Source organism: Bactrocera neohumeralis, chromosome 6 (assembly GCF_024586455.1).
Source record: "Bactrocera neohumeralis isolate Rockhampton chromosome 6, APGP_CSIRO_Bneo_wtdbg2-racon-allhic-juicebox.fasta_v2, whole genome shotgun sequence".
NCBI lineage: Eukaryota > Metazoa > Arthropoda > Insecta > Diptera > Tephritidae > Bactrocera > Bactrocera neohumeralis.
In genome coordinates this window covers 66,978,297-66,998,579 of record NC_065923.1, presented here as the reverse complement: position 1 = coordinate 66,998,579, position 20,283 = coordinate 66,978,297, and positions in this window count along the sequence as shown.

The window sequence follows — 20,283 nt, the reverse complement described above, 5'->3', positions numbered from 1 at the left end:
AGAGATAGAATTAGTTTGTATGTTAACTTTTTTCTATTTATGGACAATCGGTTAACCGTTACATATATTTGGTCCATATAAAAGATTGGTTTATTAATTTCTTAGACTATTCCAGTTTTCAGTTCACTAAAAGTTTTGTGTCAAAGTTCAAAATTTCTGCAAAATCTTTAAACCTTTAAATTTGTGCATAAAATTTGCCATTACCATTTAAAGTCATTACGTGCCATAGAAGTAGGAAGGCATAAATAAACATCTCCGAGTTAAATTTTAATGAAGTGCAAATAAATGCTAATTGCCTTAGCATAACTTCCAGCGCTGAATGCCGTCCACTAGTGCAGCAACGCTTTGGCAAGAATTGCTATCGCTCGTTAATGGCACTATTATTTGGCGAGCATATTTTCGTAAATTAAAGCAAAATGAAATTTATTGTGATTTTCGTCGTACCAAGCATATTTTGCAATTAATTTAAATATGCACATTGATATGCAATAAATATTTTGTTGACATAAACATTTTATGCATTATTGTATGTACATATGTATGTTTGATTGTAAGTATATATGTTAATATGTATTCAAACAAGAAGAGTACAGTTGCAATAACAGCAAAAATCAAAATCTACTATTATTTCTAATAAATACTGCCAAGTACTGCAATTGCACAAGCACAGTCCAAATCAGGCTCCACAACGCAACGCAACGACCCCGAAATGTAGGCCACACAATTCTCCGAAAATACACAATGACAGCGAATAGTAAGCATAGCTCTTAGTTTATATGTATGCATACAGCATTAAATGATCTGAAATTAAATATATTGAAATGTTAGCATTTTAATGAAATAATAAATATATGCAAATGTCTATTATTCAATTCACAGCGTTGAAAATACAAATGCAGTCGGCAATTCGTATGCAGGCGGCAACAAAAGCAAACTTTGTATGTGTTAATAAGAAAACTTCTGCTGCAGCCTAAAACATGGTAAAATGCCATATCTTATGCTATATTTTAAAGATATTTTATGCCTATTTATTATACCCTTTAAAGAAGTATGCGTAATTATTATTATGCTTTCAATTCAATGTATATTTAATGCAAGTTTATGTTGCTATTTAATTGCTTTCCTTGGCATTACAAAAACAGCTAAGAAAGCTGTGAGAAAACGTTGATAGCTGGAGTGTAAAATAGTGCAGTTCTGAAATGGTTTCTTGTTTATTCATTTCCATTCTTATGAGTTTCGGTATAATATTATATTAGGAGAATAAATATATAAATTACTGGTGAGTTGGAATTTGCATATATAAATGTTTGTAAATAATAGGTTGTCAAAAGGCTTTCGGTATTTTCGCTAGTTGGCGCTGAAAGCGCGTTGTTCTAGTTTTATTCGTCGCATCGGGTCATGCTATACCTTTTTGGACAGCTCATTTCACGCGCTAACACGTGTTTGATTGATTGTCGTTTCTTTTACATAAGTCGTCCGTGAGTTATAGCGTCGCCAACATGGAGCAAAATAAAGAGAAAATACGGCATATTTTACAGTACTACTACGATAAAGGCAAAAATTCATCTCAAGCCGCCAATAAAATTTGTGCAGTTTATGGACCCGCTACAGTTTCAATTTCCACCGCACAACGAAGGTTTCAACGTCATTCTGGTGTAGAGGTGGTCGAAGATGCGCCACGCTCCGGAAGGCCTGTCGTCGAAAATTGCGATAAAATCGCTGAATGGTCGAAAGAGACCGGCATAGTAGCAGCCGTAGCATCGGTCAAGAGCTGGGCATGAGTCAACAAAAATTCATTTCAATTTCAATAAAAAACAAAAAATTCAATAAAAATACCGCAAGACTTTTTTGACAACCCTTTATAAAAAGAGGATAAAAGATATACATATTTTAGTGATCTGATCTGAATAATAATGAAGCTGCCCTGGACAATAATCTTAGCTAATTTTCAGTCTTGTTAAATAAAACCATTTTTCATACAAGAACTTGATACTGATCGATCAGTTTGTATCTTAGCTATGTCCTATAGCCTTCCTGTGAATAATTTTATCACAGATTGTACTGTTGGCTTCGACAATAATCTATGCCAAATTTCGTGATGCTAGCTTTGGAAAAAAAAACTTTTTTCATTGGTTTGGATCATAAATTTATATGTCAATAAATCCATGCCAAAGTTCGTGAAAATATCTAGTCGAATAAAAAAATTTTCCATACAAGCACATCATCAGTTTATATGACAACTATATGTATGCTCTAGTAGTCTGACAGATGAGAACTCCTTGGGGAGAAAAGAAAATGTAAAAAATTTCAGATTTATAGCTCGAAAGCTGAGGGACTCGTTCACTTATATACAGGCAGGCAGTGATAATAGCTAAATAGACTCAACTCGTCCCACTGATTATTTATAGGTATACCTGCATACTTTATAGAGCCTCCGTCGTTTCCTTCTGGGTATTAAAAACTTCGCGGCGAACTTAATAAACCCTGATCAGGGTTTACAAATATTATCATATTAGATAAAATAAAATATAGTTGGCCAAACTGAACAATACAGACTAGTTTATGATATTTAACACAAAGTTAGTCCTAATGAATATATTGTACAATTTCTACCTTTTAATTTGTTGACAATTTTTTTTATAAAGTATGATTTTAAAGTAATCTGCAACTCTCTTATAACTATTCCATTTACATTCTGACACATAAAAAATACAAACGCTTCACAACCATATAAAAGAGTTACAGTTTGTAAATATATTTCATTATTTAAAATATTACCATATTTTTCGGAACAAATTACTTGGCAACCCTAGTCAAGTGGTCACACTTTTAAGGATGTAGAAAAACATGGAATTATTTTAAAATAGTAGTTAAGACTTATTATTATTATTAAAATTTTAGTGTTGCCAAATTTTTCCATATTTTTTTGGAAATAGCTGGTAACCCTGTTTGTAAATAGAAAAATTCTCATCGATACTCACACATAAAATTCGTAATATTATTTATATAAATATGAAACAGATTTTAATTTATACAAGGTCTGATAAAGCTACATTGTGACCAACTTCAGCAGAGTAGGTGGCAAACTTAGTGCTCAATAATTTTTACAATTGCACATTTCATGTTTGCAGTTTGGCAGAAATTACTTATTGATGAAACTTGTTTCTTGTTGTCTCTACAGACTGGTCCTATCTGAACCCCTGTATTTTTTAAAGGCTGTGCTTCCTTGCTAAACTATTGTAAATATTCTAGTGATTCAGAAAAGCATAGGAGCTTAACGCAAGTACTGCCATATACCTAGCTGACTGTAAGCAAAGGCAATATTGTTTGAGAGCCGCTTTAATTAAGCATACTTTGCTTAGCAAATTCGCACAAGTAGTACCGTTGGACAATTTCAGCCAATTAACTATTGCATGAGGGTCAAACCACGTCAAGTGATCCATGAAAATTTGGAAAAATCTCCGATTTTGAAAATTACCAGTTCATTAGGAAGGGGAACAGATGCATATCCTGTGATATAAATATTTCGTTAAAATTCTTTTTTTTTTGCTAAAGTTATTGAAGGTTGAAATTTAGAGCATGATAAAATTGTAAAATTATTTTCTCATAAACTACTGCAGATAAATCGATGAAATTTTGTGAAGTCAAAGAAAAGAAAATGTTCGTGCTACTATTTATAATATTTTTTCACGATCCATTTGTTTAAATAATAATATTTTACATAATTTTTTTTAAACAATTGAAATTTTTTAAGTGTTCGTCACGCTAAAAAATTGAAAAGTTTGTGCCACAACGCGGAAAATATTCACCCTTAATAATCTGTAAAAAATTTTTGTTAATTTATACCATTCCAAAGATATTGAAAGGCAAAAAATCCTACCGCGTTTAAAACGTATTGAACATCGATCGTTGCGCAGTGTAACTTTCAAATGATCTTTTCTGTAGCACGGGAAATTTTATATTAAAATATGACTTTTGCGAAGTTATAGGTTCAAAGCCTTTGAAGACTTAAAAGTTATTGTAAAATATCAAGATTCCCTTGTTAAATATATAGGAAAAGTAAAATGATTTGGGAACGGTATAAATTAAAAAATTAAAAAATAAAAAATTCGTTAGCTTGGTTACACCAAAGCTATAGTATTCTTTACTGGCGCAATTTTTATTGCATAAAGTGGTTTAAAAAGATATTTAACTTGATTTTTGTTAGCCAGTTTGTATGGTAGCTATGTGTTTTAGTAGTCCGATCTGAACAATTCCTTCATATATTGTACAATTTTCTTTAAAAATATTATGTGCCAAATTTTATTAAGACATGATGTAAGAAAGAAAAGTTTTCCATACAATAACTTAATTTTCAGTTCAGTTTGTATGAAAGTAAATATAGTTTTGTTTGCTTCCCAATTTACAGAATTCTTGTCGTTAAACGAAACTACATCATTTACTTCGAGGTATATAGCCATGAGGCAATATTTTGTCATCCCTTTGTTTTTATCGTTTTGCATTTCGATTGATATTACTTATACCAACACTTCTATAGCTGTTTGCTACATTTGTCAAGTTCTGCACAAAACACAGTACTTCATATATAAATACAAATACATTTACACATAAAATTGGCTCAAACTTCGTGTAAGTTGGCTGGCAGCTGTTTGTCTGAACAACAAGTTGTTTAGGTATTGCTTTCTGGCTGACTTAAAACACTGCTGATAAAACTTTGATAGCCCGGCAAACAAATATAGTATAGTATATATATTGTAAATTTATATGACAACTTCGCTGAGAATATTATTAATTAAGGTTTGATGTAGTATTTGGCTAATGCCATTAGCCAATAATGTTGTTACGCAGATTTGACATTTATACAAATCATATGAAAGCTGCTGAAAACAATATGTGGCACTAAGTCCTAAGGCGTGTAAATATGTATTATGTAACCGAAGTGTAATTTATAATTAACATGTGCCAAGTGCTGTCAGGATAATTGGCCTGGAAGCAGTGCACTGTGGTGACCTAAAACAGTAAAGCAAATTAAGTTAGTATATATGAAAGTAAGGTCATGTTTGACCTACATACTAGGTACTAACTAATGCCGTATGAAAGTAAAAGTGTATCCATGTCTCTTATAGGTGAATTAGTTTTGTGTGTGAATAATTTTGATTAACTTAAATTAATAACTAAATTTCATCTCTTACAATAACTATACATATGTATAACTAAATCTAAAAATCTACCCGGCCAACGGTTCGCATCTTATGAATAACGTTTTCCTAGTTCTTTAAAAAAATTACAAAAAAAATTGAAAAACATTAAAAAAAATTAGTTTTGTACAAATTCAAAAAATTAAAAGAAATGAAACATACAAAAAAATAAAATGTAAATTTCTTAACAAAGTACTCAACAAGTTATCGCTTGATATTTGCACTTTGCTGTTTGTTTTTTTCGAAATATTCTTTGAAATTAGCGCCTAGGAGCTTAGACTTTTACAGTCGTTGCTTTTAACATTTCCCTTCTGTTTCGTTTTCTTTACTTTTCCTTTTTATTTTTCTTTCTCTTTGCTTCTCTTTCTATTTTCTGGTTGCTTCCATTTTTTTTCCAGCTCTACGTTTTGTCTCGCGCTCGCATATCAAAACCTCGCTTTACTGATTCTACTAGCTTCACTGGCTTTGTCAATCTGCTTGTTTTTGGTTTTAAGTGCTTTCTTCACTTTTGTTTTTACCGGGTTTTTTTGCTTTTTATATTCGGTGGTTCTAGGCTATCATTTTCAGCACGACCGATATTTGTTTGTCGTCGTGTTTTTTTTTTGTCTACGTTGTTGTTGCCTCTACCATCAGCGGTGAAGTGAAATGCTTGTTGGCCACGTGCCATGAGGCATTAGCCAAACAGAACTGATTTCATTAACAGGCGTCACAAAGGTGCCTTTATGGGAGAGGAACACAGAGAGAATAATGTTTGAACATATTGAATAATTTTAAAATCAAATTTTGTGTGTTGAAAAGTAAGAAAGTATCTCTGAAAAGTTTGTAAAAAAAGGAAATAAAAAGGTAGTAGAATAGGTCGTAAAAATAGTAGTAGGTAGTAGCAGACATTTCAATTACTGTAGAAAAAAGTAAAAGGGTTATTTAGTGTACTGCATAAATAATGTAATAAAATAAAAAAAGTAGTAGAATATTTAAACCTAATAAAACTATTGAAAAGACAATTAATAAATAAAAGTTAGTAAAAAATTATGAAAAGCTAAAAATGGAGTAAAATTTTAGGAAGAAGTAAAAGTAGTAACAGACAGTGTAGCCAAAAACTCAAATAATGCAATAAATCCGTAAATAAGATCTACAATATTGCCATACTCAAACACATGCATAAGTAAAAATTCTGGAAAAGTAGTAGAAATGTAAAAGAATTTTGAGGTGGAAAAAGAGTAATAACATTAAAAATTTAGCTGTAAAAAATTCTAAAGTATTATACATTGTAGTAAAGAAAATGGAAGTTCGTTGTACTAAGAAGTATAGTTGGCATTTGAAATAATATAAATAATTAATAATATTAGATCAAAAGAAAGAGGAGCAAATTGTTTTCGTAAATTGGTAAGCTTACGCCCAGAAACTGTGGAAAAGTTGATACTGCAAAAAATTTAAGAAAGATATTTATAACAGAGCTGAAGTTAAAGTTAGTGAAAAAAGTAGTAGACATTGATTAATTTTTTAACGGCCGACGGCAAAAATAACTCTTTAATATTAAAGAGTTTAAATATCTAACTGATGACCATCCTCAAAAAAGAGCTCAAAGCGCTTATGAAGAAGTCTACAACAAAGCATCCAGTCACTTTCAGAGGTTTAAGCCATGCTATGGTAGATTTTGAACCATTAAACTTATTCAGCCCAAGTTGTATATGAGGTATTCCATTCCAAATCGACCACTTTTGAACCCGACCCCTTTAGATTTTGCTGAAACTTATCCATCTTTTTCTACCCTTTGAAAAACATTTTTGAGAATTTTTTCAAAATTTTTTGTCCAACTTCAAAAAAGTTATGAATTTTTCAAAAAAAATGGCTTTTTTTTATTTTCAAATAGCCATAACTTTTGTAGAAATTGACTTTTGGGGACCTTTTTTTCAAATTTTTGTTTTTGAATGAACTTTTCGAAAAAATACACGAAAAAAATTTAACACGATCAATTATATAAAATAATCGGTTTTTTAAGTAAAATCGTCATTTTTTGGAAGTTCGCCATTTTTTGAAAGTTCGCCATTTTTGTTTTTTTTTCCTCAAAAAAAACTTCAATTAATTTGACAACTATCCCTGCAATCCCGGAGTGAGCCGATTTTTTGTTTTGTTTTTTTATGTATTAAAAAAAAAATTGCCAAATTTTCAAAAATGAAAAAAATTTAAAAAAATTAAAAAAATATTTTTTTTAAAAAAATATATAAAAAAGTATAAAAAATTGTCAAATTTTCAAAAATGAAAAAAAAAAAAAAAAAATATAAAAAAAATGAAGTCGTATTATGTCAGCTTCGCCGTTGGCTTTCAGCAGCGCTGTCATCACAAAAAATCCAACTTGTCTGATGTAACATTATGATACGAATATTGTTGGCAACGCGGAAGTCACAAAAACACCGAAAGATTTTACCAGAAGAACAAAATAACTACATACAAGCTTCTCTAGAAGACAACAAGAATACCAAAGAGTTGCAACGCTTGAAATTTACGGAGTCGACAAAAGCAGTGCACCGATACAATCGATGCTTGTGAGTAGACGATGACTTTCATTTCCGTCTCTGTAGGGATTATATCAGCAGAAAATAATGGAAGGAAAACAAAGATTGGTGCTAAAGAACATCAAAAGTTTAGAATATTCATTAACTTGTACTTAAAATAAAGGGCACTGATCTTCTACTGAAGTGGCAGACGTTGTAATATTGAGTCGAATTGTATGTACCTGACTTCAAATATTATAAACTTCTTTACTGTGAAGCTTTGGTAAAATATTAAAATATTTTTCTACGTTCAAAATTTAAAAACTAAGCTTATGGTGGAAGGCAACACAAATTTTTCCAAATATCTACTAGTGAAAACCGCTTATTTAAAGTCAAAGTCTTATTCAAGTCAATACGAGTACCAATCTCAACTCATCTAACAGCAATACTACTACAAGACTAACAGAAAAATTTAGGGAGACTTTCAGGCGTTACATAGCAAAAATTTTCGCAAACCGATTTGCATGAACATCCAATGGCAAATATAATACTAACACAAAAACTTGTCTAGTCAATTGGTTAAATACGATATCTTAAGGTGATAACTGGCAATAATTTGGAATCCAATAGGTCCGTTATATCATCCAACATCATTAATTTTCAAATAATTTTTCTAACAATTTAACATTTAATTTTTCTTTATTTCTCTCTAACAATGTTTTTATATTTTACTCTCTTTTCACTATTTACCGATTCGATTATTTGTCTTTTGTTTCGCTTAAAGTGCTGTTATTAAATTTCACCACTTGTGTGCTCGTACGTCCTTGGTTTGATCGCTTCACTCCACTTGCTTTGTCGCAGTTCGCCTTAAACTCCATTGTCACATTTCCAGTTACACAGTGTTGTTGTTTTTACGTACTTTGCAGTGACATTATTTTCAGTTTCACCTTTTCATCAATCATTTTATTGTTATTATGATCTTTTTAAGTCCACTTTAATCTGCGTTGTTGCTACTCAGCGGACTTTGTTGTGCAATTTGCAGTTTTGTACTGCTAGTTACTGACTTAGTTTAAGTTTACTTTGCTTTAAGTTTTGTCTGCGCTGTTCTTTATAAAGTTTGCTTTGTTCTTTAAAAAGAGCGCTTTCTGTTGGGCTCCATTTTTATATGTTGTTGTATTTGAATTGTTTGTTTGACAACTTGTTTGGAAAATGGAGTAATGGAATAGAAGTTAAGGTCTCTAATTTGAGAGAGAAAAACTTAGAGAAATGTGAAAGAAAGCTTAGAAAGTAGAGAAGGTTAAATTTCCTTTTACAGACTAGAATTTTAAAAGCAGATAGGGAAAGAAAGAGAGAAAACGAGAAGCTGGCAAATGGAGAGAAAAAGAAAGACAAAAAACAAGGCGATATTTAGATAAAGAGAAAAAAATGATATATTAGAATAGCAGTGAAGGTTTTTAAATAAAAAGAGAAAGAGATAGTGAGAGACAGAGGAAATGAAAGAAATAAATTAGGTATAATGTGCAATACTTCCCTTCAGGCCCCATAAATTAATTAATATAATATATATAAATCCCTGTAAAGAACCTAGGGTCATTGAATATATCAAGTTATACACATAGTACATATATAGGTTTTGCAAATACCTTTTCTGATAGGAATTTTTGAGACCAGTTGTACCTAGTTTTGGTACAAATTTCAGGTGGATTCCTCACTGTTCGAAGCCAATTGATTGTAGTTTTTGGAAAAATACTGATGAACATTGATCAAATTTTCAAAAATTAAAGACGTAAATTTGGAAAAGCTACGAAAATCGTTATTATGAATCTTGCATATTTAAAATGGACTTGATACTCGTTACGAGAATAAACATCATATATTCAAAGAAATGAGCTCCAAATCAAAGGTGTCGATCCACGCTAAGTTGAGTTTCACACCCGAGAAGAGAAATTGCTCAATATCAATTAAATATCAAAGGTGTCGTACAAGACTTAGCGGAGTTCACCCTCAGCGAGTAAAAGACCTCAATACATTCAAGTTAATTTTGGGAGATCAGACTGCTAAAACGAATTTAATGAGTTAGTCATATAATTCACTTGCGATTAGTAGAAGGTGTTGACTGCAAGGTAAAGTATGGTCTGAGTACAACTTTTTTTTCTTGAGACCCACTAATAGTCATTGTTACTTATTTTTGACATAATAGTTGGACTATTATATTTTTCTTAAACAATTAATATTTTTTCTTAAACAATCTTTAATTTTTTATTACTGTGTCTTCAATGTACATTGGACAGCTCTGTCATTCTTTTTATTTAATTGTGATTAAGATTTCTTGAATCAAAATCGAATATGATTTTATCTGTGTATGAAAAAGAGAAACATTTCCATAAATTGAATACTGTTATTGACCGATATCAAGCGTTTGAAAACTAACTTTTTACTATATGTCTTTGGACAATCAAGTTTGTCTTCAGGGCTATATTATATGTTTTCTACCTATATTATTAACCTCTCTACAAATAATATAAAGCTCCTGAGTGTCCTCCTACCTAAACAGTTCGCTATGGCAGTTGATAATTTCTTTGAATATATTGTAATCCACTAATTGTGGGAGAGTAAAAATTATCTGCTCTTTCACTAGTCGCTTCACAGTAAAGTCCCACAAGCACTTTTTTGGTACCTATCAAATAGTTTGGCTTCTAAGGTGAACCTTCTCTTCTGCCATTAATTTATTTTTAAAAGAATATGCCAGCACCTAGCGTTCCAACATTTAACAGCTGCTTGAAAAAATACTTGACTTCCCCAAAATCCTAAGAATAAAAGCAACAAGCTTTACTCGAAAAAAGCTTAACTCGCTTAAAAATGCATGAAAAATCTGAGTATTACAGCTCTCGTGCTACTGAAAGCAACAGCCAACACAACAAAGTCAGCAGGAGTTCAGTTTGCTGTTGTATGGCGTGCAAGTGGCACATACGCTTGGTGTATGGAAACCGGCAAATTTACTGTTAGTCTGTGTGTTCGCGCAACTTAAGCTCTCGAGCATTGCGCTACATAGTGACTTTACATCACTTGTGTCCTGCGAAGTAAATAATAAGTTTGCGTCAACTTTTTTCACCCTCCCCAGCACGCCACACAATTTTTCGTCTGCTTTCGCTACAACTGTTAAATCTTTTGTTTGCCGCTGCTGATATTCATGTGCATGGTTGGCAGCCGAGCATTGTGTGCGGTGTGCAGGGGCGTATGAGCAACCTCAATATTTGCCTGTGTGAAATGAAAAGAAAAGGAGAAAAAAACAAGTAAGGAAGGGCTAAAGTCAGGTGCAACCGAACATTTTATACTCTGGCAACTTACACAAATCAAACCGAGGGAAATGCTTCATGGTGTAAAACGTCAACCTGAGGATCGAAACCCAAGCAATTTTTTATATACAAATACTATATATAACTACTGACAGACATATAAGATTTGTTAGAAAAACGAAAACCATTATATGTAGTAGTACGTGGCAGTTGGTGTAGTATCGACCAGATTTTATCTATTTTTCCAAATACCACATACTATTAAAATGTCACTTACTAAAAAACAAATCATATATAGTAAAGTCAGCCGAGTGTTAGAAAATCCTGATATTAGTTAAATAAGGGCTATGTAAAGTTGTTACCAAATTTTTTTTATTTTAAGCACAAAGATACACTCTTATGAGTTTTCTCTAATTTTCTTTAAGATAACTCATATGTTGGCCGACATATGCGGTACAAAGTCACCCGGAAGTTCGAAAATCTGTATATTAGGTATATGGGGGCTAAGGGAAGTATTGGTCTAATTCAACCCATTTTTGACACACAGACATACCATTAATTTCAATTATTTAGCTCAGACATTGACCGATATTTTCTAAAAAAAGTGAACTATAGGTAGTGCGGTCCACATATTTGGTATCTAGGAGCTTGAAAAGTTATTGCTGGATTTGAAAATTTTTGGTCATAAGGTGGCACACACTAGAAACATTATTCGTGCAAATTTTTCCCCCCTTTATATTATTTTCTTCTTGATTTTTGTGCTGGAAACTGCACAAATCAAGTGGAATTTAAAGTTGTGCTATATGCGTGGTTATATCCCAATTTCGCTCATTTTCGCAACGTGACATAGGAATATAAAACCAATGCCACATACGAAATCTTGTTGGAATCGGTTGGTCGGCCCCGAAATAAGGGATTTTACCAAAAAGTGTGCGATGACACGCTCTTCGCCATTTTTACCCGGGCCCCAATAAAGCCTTGTCATACCATTCCGGCGGAAAATTTTTAGGTCTCTGGCCTATTTAGTTACTAATTTATCGAGCGTTTAGTAGTGCTGGGCGATTTTCAATGTTGCAGTGATACATGTATACATTAAACATATATTAGAAAGCGGGGCCAAGCCCACTTTTCCAAAATTTTGCCCACAGGTGCTCTTTGCAGCTGCGATCCTCTGTGCCAAATTACAATTTTTATCTTAATTAAGTGCTTAGTTATGACACTTTATATGTTTCGCTTAATAACGATTTGTCGTGGCAGTGTTCCGAGTACGATCCATCTACGAACTCGAACTTTCTTATTGTACTAAGAAACCCGTGTACTAAGTTTCATTAAGATATTTCAATTTTTACTCAAGTTACAGTTTGCAGGGACGCACGGACGGACGGACGTATAGACAGACAGTTAACCGGATTTCAACTTTTCTCGTCATCCTGATCATTTATATATATATAACCCTATATCTCTCTCGCTTAGTTTTAGGTGATACGAACAACCGTTAGGTGAACAAAACTATAATACTCTGTAGCAACTGGTTGCAAGAGTATAAAAATGTTGCAGTCTAACAAGAGAGTAAGCCCGCTGCACACGGCATTCAATTCAAATTTGGCAGAAACCCAAGCGCAGCATATAAGAGTGGAAAGTAGCCTAAGATGAACAACAATAACAGCAAATATACAAATAGCACACAAGTAAAATACATATGCAGGAACAAGTGCAATAAGGCAAAACAAGGAATGTTGCTGAGTAACTTTGTACAAAATCCTAAACAAGAACAACTCCAATAGGCAAAGTAGTAAAGCGTTTTACAAGTAAACTCGATAAGCAACGATAACCCTGCCTAAGAAATGCCAAGGAAATATAATCAAATGGTCGCATCTTGCATCACACCATTTTATTCTGTTGGGTGGCCTGAAGTGCGGCATGGCAGGGTTACCAAGTGTAAATTCCTAAGCGGACAAATTCTACCCAGAAGTCGGTAAAGTGTAAGGTTTTGAAAGGCGCTGTTCACTTACATTCAAGTGGAAGAATTTAATCTCAAGTGAAGTGCGCTGAAGTGTTGATACGTGCAACGCCAAACCTCGCATGTATACAGTATCTTTGTCTGAAAATCTTCGGTTAAATGTCTTTTTTATACATCTTCCGTTTCTGTAGTCCGCTATACATAACAAAAAATACAATAAAAAACAACAAATGTTGTAATGCAACAACAATACATCAGCACTAGAAGCAGTATAAATATAAGCCCTTACAAGTAGACAACCCAGATATATGAATACATACATACATCTGAATTTGAATGATGCAATTGCAAGAAATATGCCTGTGACCTCTAGCTGCTAGAATATGCAATGACTACAATGTGTATTTGTTTAAGTTCGGGCGCTGCAGCAGGCTGTATTTGCACAACAGTCCTCAAAGTGCTGAATAAAAGCATGCAAAATGCATAATTTTTACTCGAAAATTCTATGCCCAGTGAACATTTGAAAATGTATGAAAATGGCAAAAGAGGAATGGTGCTGGAAAGCTTTCGTTATTTCTTTAAAAAAGTGTATGCGATTTTAAGGCAGCGTTGCCACTTTTTAAAATTTTCATATGAAATGCTCGGTTGCACTTGAACTTAGCTCTTTCTTACTTTTTTTTTTTTGATTTTAATAAGCTTCACAAATAATTGATGTCTGTAAAAGGCTTGAATCGTAAACCGTAAAACCGAATTTTAAGGGCTTTCGAAAAGGCTATGAAGACCACAAATGAATTTGCATGTAATTTTGTATCAGTAAATGTGTGTAAGTCACTTTCCAATCTGAACGAATCTCGCGCCGTGCAAATATCTGCTGTCACATGGTCTGTACGTACATATGTTTTCTTGTTCTCGACCACAATGACAGACCAAAAAACCCCTTTGTTACTTGAAGGTACGAGCACAATAAGAGAAGGGTTACAAAAAATAATAAAAACTTAGAAAATGGAAAGTATATAAATAAGACTGCTGCCGCAGAAATGGCCTATAACTAAGAGTAGTTTTGAACACATGCAGCACATCATACCAACAGATACAACAACGCATTTGTGGTAGTAACACATAAGCACATATATAACACAATTGTAACCTTACACAACTACATATGCAGTCGTCCTACGCTAAACTACTCATATTTCTGTTTGCCTTTGCGCTCAAGGTAAACTCTTTACGTATGCGGCCAGCGGAGGGCTCTTACGCAGCACTCAACCAATATGCATACAAAAAGACAAAAGTCGACAAATACAAGCACATGCATATGCAGATCTGTAAATGCAGTAACAAATGGCACAAAACTGTGGAAAAACAAGAAAACATTTCAATGGAAGCTTTAATACCCTTCACAGGTGCATTTATTATATCATGTAAGGATATAAAAAGATTTTTATCCCAATTTTTGTGGGTCGGTTTGTATCAAAACTGAATGAATGTTTCGGGCATATTCAGACGGTCATGACTAAATCAACTCAGATCGTTACGTTGATCATATATATGGGTGTATCCTTTGAAACAAACTGTACCCTCTACAGGGTATAAAAATAACATTTGGTATTGGCTGCAAAGTGACAAGCTTGAGTTAATAGTGCGGTAGTGAAAAAGTTGGCTGAGAAGCTGTCAGTCAGCAGTCAGTAAGTCTGTCCATAAATCCAGTATGTGGGTGTGGTGGATAGTTGAAGGATATTGGCATATATTTATGCAAGCAGACGCACAGAAGATCAACTTCACATACACATACTCAGATGCGGTCAAGGCAACTGCGGCTGGCTGAACACTGATAGATAGTTAATGGCTGGTGCCACAGCGAAAAGACAACAGAAAACTTTATGAGGCTTAAAATAAAGAACCATATGCTAGCATTTGCAAGTAGTTTACTTACTACAGGTGCAGCAGCAGCAGCAGCTAGTTGCCGTAAGCACCTTAGTTTCGTATATTGGCGCGTTGGCGAAGCCGTTACAGCTTTTTAACTGTCCGCCAGCAACGAGCAGCAGCTGCTCAGCCATAGTTGCTCTATTACTATTGTTGCGCACAGTTTTGACTGGCTTTTCCTAACTGGCTTTCATCGCATTTATTGCGTTTTTTGTTTTTGCTGCCATGCATACTTTATCGACATCGTGCTATGCGTAAAGCAGCGGCAAGAAAATGAATTAAGTGCGTGCTGGAGAAGGAGAAAACGGCAAAACCAAGCAAAAATAAAAAATGGAAAATCCGCCTTTCTTGCTAACTTTTATGTGCTCGTTGTTGCATTGCAGTGATTGCTTTGCAATCATTGTTGCGCTAAGCTATTGGCTAGAGATTGAGTAACGAGCAGCACTGATTGCGTTGGAAGTGGAGTGTGCGGAGGAAAGAGGTATACGATAAAGCTATGTAATCTTAAAATAACTACTAAAAGTGGCGTTGGGTGCTGCTGTTGTGCGTGTAAAAAATGAGTGCGACAAAGGAAAGCATAAAAAATGTTGCGTATACGCCCCGCCCCGCTGTTTGGTAATTTATTGCGTAGGCATTTTTTAAGTGCTTTGCTATCGTTGTTTGAAGACTCAATATTTGCAGTTTCACGTTCGAAAAAGCGCAATAGGGGTGTGTGCAGGAATTTCGAAGATTTGGGGGAATAAGATAGTTGGAAAAAGGCAGATTGAGTCGTCTGCCAACTTAGTGGAGTAATAAATTTGGGTAATTAATTTTCAAACGGAATTTCTGGTGAATGGGTAGGTTTGGTTGAGTCGATTCTTACGTTTTTAAAAATTCATTAACTATGTTTCTCACCAAATATAATATACAAAATATATCGCTAACATATGTGAAGAAACTCGTCAAAACCCTAACATTCCTTCATACAAACCAAAGGAGCTTCATTAGTTTTCAATAAAACTCTATTGACTAACCACAAAAACTTCAGATATAATAACGTTACTGTACTATTTGTTCTAAGTATTATTATGATCGCCAATAATTGAAGCATCCTTTGAGTAAGCTAAAGTGTGGTCTCCTATCTTCATCGTGAGTAAAAGGGCTTTTTGTGGCATCTACATATGCACACTTACTGCCGTAAGCCGTCCGCTCGCCTTGAAAAATCTCTACTTGGGGCACAAATCTCGTTAAAATATATTTAAATGCCATTACTAAGCTGATAACAGTATTCTAGGTATACCACAATAGTTCACTTTTGTCCAATGTCTTGTACAAATTCTTTCGACTTCTTTCTTCTCATTGGTTTGTTGAGTCTTACAATAAAAGCTTGGCTTCAATGTTTTAAACTCCACCCGATTAGTAAATTTGAGAAAGCTTTCTGTGCCTGAAACACGAATGAATATGTAGCTATATTCTTCATTTCTGAACCGGCTTAATAAGTTTCAACTTTATACCAGGAAGTGCGCTGATTCGCCCGCTTGATTTCACAAAGCTTTTGGTGACAGATAGTTTGTATGTGCTTAGCTTTTCAAAGCTTCGGAGCTTAACTGTACGAGCGCATTTAAAAAGAGAACATGGTAGATACACAAAAATTGGCCTTTTTATTTTGGCAAGTGTTTTATTTTACGTTGAAGAGGACTTCAATATTGAACATTTTTCTCGAGTAACTGAATGGTTTACATTGCGTGCTTAAGTAAATTCGAAAGAATTTTGCAAGAATTTTCCATCACCCGACATAGACTATCTTTTAGTTGCGACTCTATACTTCTCCATAGATCAGCTCGAATATTTTTTTTAAATGTGATAGAAATCTGTAAAGCAACATTTTTTAAGTTTTGTTTCAATTGCAAAACTAAACTGAACTGTTTATCTTAGCATTGAAAAGAAACTTGGGAGCTAAGTTATTTCTCATTTCCCATCATTTACTTAACGCTTCAAGTTTTGCTTTATTTGACTTTAACTTATGGGCTTCACACTTTAGCGTCATATTTTCGTGTTCTACTTCCATCTCAGCATTTATGTGGAAATCAAATTTGTAGCCAATTTGATGCTATTAGTGACACGGTTCGCAATGCTTTTAGTGGTAATTGCTGAGTGCCTCCCGAGACGAGTGACTCTCTAGGCGCTCTCAACACGTCTTTCTGCGCTCAATGTTGTTGTTGAATATTGCACTTTAACTTTTCTTTACACTTTTTCTGTCTTTATATTCTTAATTTTTTCAGTTCTTAGTCTTATTGTATTTTCACTTGCTTAAGCGTTTTTTTCTATTTTCTTTTACGAAGTTTTTGTGAACTGTGTGAACTTTTGACCGTGATAATGCATTTTTTGCGCTTTTTTGCAGCAAAGCTTTTTTCTAACCGTTGCTGTATTGCATTATTTATGCAACAAGTGTCTTTGATTTCGCTAGTTCAAAGCTTTGTTCGACTTGCTTTGTTCTATTATACACATTTATATATCGCCACATTTATTTATAGCTATTGTATTTGTTACATTGACAATTACCCTTTTATTTATTATTATATTTCTCTGTGTTTCTCACTACTGTTAGTCCATATCTAAACTAGTCTTAATTTTTTTCGGCATATTTATGCTCAATATACTTATATAAGAGCCAATGAAAAGAAAATCACTACTCATACATCACATTTTACTGAAATTTTCCACTTAAGGTCAATAAAATTACCATTTTTTTCGATAACCATTTTAAAAGTTATTTTATAGTACCACTCTTAAAAGTCCTCGTCCTTATTAGAAAACATGTGTACAGTCGAATTTTGAACCGACAAAATCAATCACCATTTACAGAAACAGGTAGTACAGCTACAGGTAGTCAGCACTTTACCAAGTCTAGGCTATAAGTTGGGTGTATAAAAACCTCCCAACCAAGTTGCCAAAAATTCAGGCGAGCCACTGACGTTTTGTGTGGTCTGCTATTGTTCTGAAGGAACACAACTCCGCTCCGGTTGACCATAGCTGTCCGCTTCTGGGCGTTTTCTTCCTTCAGATAGTGACAGTACTGATCCGAATTAACAGTTCAGGGAGCAGCTCATTGGAATATTATTTCCTGCCAATCCCACAAAAACAGAACAAAACCTTGCTGACCTTCAATCTTGGCTTTGCGATCGTTTGAGCGGGCTTACCTGGATTCAACCACGACCATCTTTGCTCGACGTTGTTTTAGGGATCTACTTTTCAACCGCTTTCGAATTGGATTGTTTTTGTAGCTTTCAGCAACGGTTATTCAACCATGAGCCTACTTCTCCCCAGTATTTTACGCAGTTTAAGCACTACCTAAAGGAATTTAAGAAACATTTCATAACCTTCGATGAAGCATGAATACTCAGACAAGCACATAAGCACAAACTATATCAGGTTTTGATTGACAAAACTGACGCTCTAAAACAAGGCAGAGTGTATGCCGTTGACGATTTTTGATCGTGCCACAAACCAACCTCCAACCTTGCAAAGCTTTATAAGTAAACGTAGAAGAAGAAATTATTTTTAAAAATATAAATAAAAGCTGTCGTCTACGCAGAGTTTTGCAGCCTGTGTACCTCATTTGGTTTTCTATTGAGCTTTTTGGCACACAGCAAATACCTGCAGGCCAACTCCAATTTCTAGAAATCATATGAACAGTTTTACTCGAGTGGGTTCTGCAAAGGCAAGCGTAGGTTCTCTATATTCTTTCTTTTACACATTGTATCCACTTGCCATATGCCGCATCCACTTACTGTACCACTTGAACTCACGTTGAGTGCGAGCTTTTCTGCTGTTTCTGCTTACAGGAGACCAACATCAGTTGAAGCCATGCCAAATTCGCTGAAGAAGAGGGGTGCGAAAGAGTATTTAAAAACTGATTGACTGCCGCTAATGTAGTTGGTATTGGCTGCCATACCACATATGCCACAAGCAACTATCAAATGCATAGATGCAGAGGTGAAAGCTCTGACTTTAACGGTCTTTTCGTGTATATATTTTGTACATTTTTACGCATGTATAGGGAAGTGTTTGTGAATTACGCATCGCAATCTTTTTTTCATTATTTACCTTCACTTAAGGCACACGCATACAAAACTTAATTACGCTACGTGTCAACAACGGCGACTTGTGTGGCAAGTTCAGTGTTACAGCCACAGGCGCTGCCTTTGCTAAGCTGCTGCCACGGCTGCCATCGTGCAATGCGTGTCAAATTTCCGCGCGATGTTTTTGTATGTAAGTTTGTGTTGCTTTTTAATTTCTCTGTGGCAGCGTCATTGTTAATGCCTTCATTGTTGCACGCGTTGCCGCAACAAAAGTGGCATTGCTATTTTCCGTTATTATCTCTCTCTCTCTTTCGTTTCTCTTTTACACCGCTTAACACTAGCTTCCCGTTCAAATTTTGGCTTCGGATCCTGTGTCTGATTTAAGCGTGTTTTCTGGTGTATTCGGCAACAATGGCGCACAAAAAAGAGATAAAAAGACAGCAATAATGTGCAGAAAATAGTGAACGTCAGCAGCAACAACAACGGCAATAATCTTTAGTAATGCCAAGAAAGCAAAAGTGCAGCAGCAATGTCGCTTAAACAGAGATTTGTGTGTGACTGGAGACATTGTGTGACTGGTTGGAACACACCTTGTGAGAAATAAAGTTGGTGAAAATACCAGTGAACCGGTTCTTAGGTTTCAAGCGGTGGTGGAGGTGCTAGCTGGATATACTGCACCGCAATGCAATCTCCTCCATTGATATGTGCATTCACTACGATGGCCGAACGGTTTTTAACGCTGACTGAGCTGTCAAACCTAGCAACGCAGTGCATGACCTCGTTAGCAATAAAATCAAGCCTCTCCATATTAGACTTGTTTGGGTGCCCGATCGTAATGAGTTTTTCGGAAGCTGCAAAGTCAATGTGCATGCTAGAGAGGGCACCCTTACCCCATAAAGTTAACAAATATAATTTTTTTAAATTGGATTTCGAAAAAAAGGCTCATACAAAAAGCTAATGCACGAATAATGGATTAAACGTAAAACTTCAGTATCTACATATATAAAAAGTAACCTTATATGTCTTTTAATAGAGTAAGATCTTATTATTTTTAAATTTATTTGGATAAGCTTTTATAAACTGAAAAAGCTGATTCTTCTTAACTTACCATCTGCTTCTTCTTGCATCTCTATGAATTTGCTAAGTATTTCTTACAGTCTAAAACTGTCACGTCACCGTCAGTATTTTGCAACTCTGCAGCAAAGTGAAGCCAAGTCAAGTCAACTCGTGCCAAGACAAGCCGCGATAGCGATAGCATACAGCTACCTCAAAATATGGTAAAGAGCTTACAGCGCAACTGCAGCATAATGCCTCAATGCTTTTGTCGCTATGTGCTAAGCATGATGCGCAATC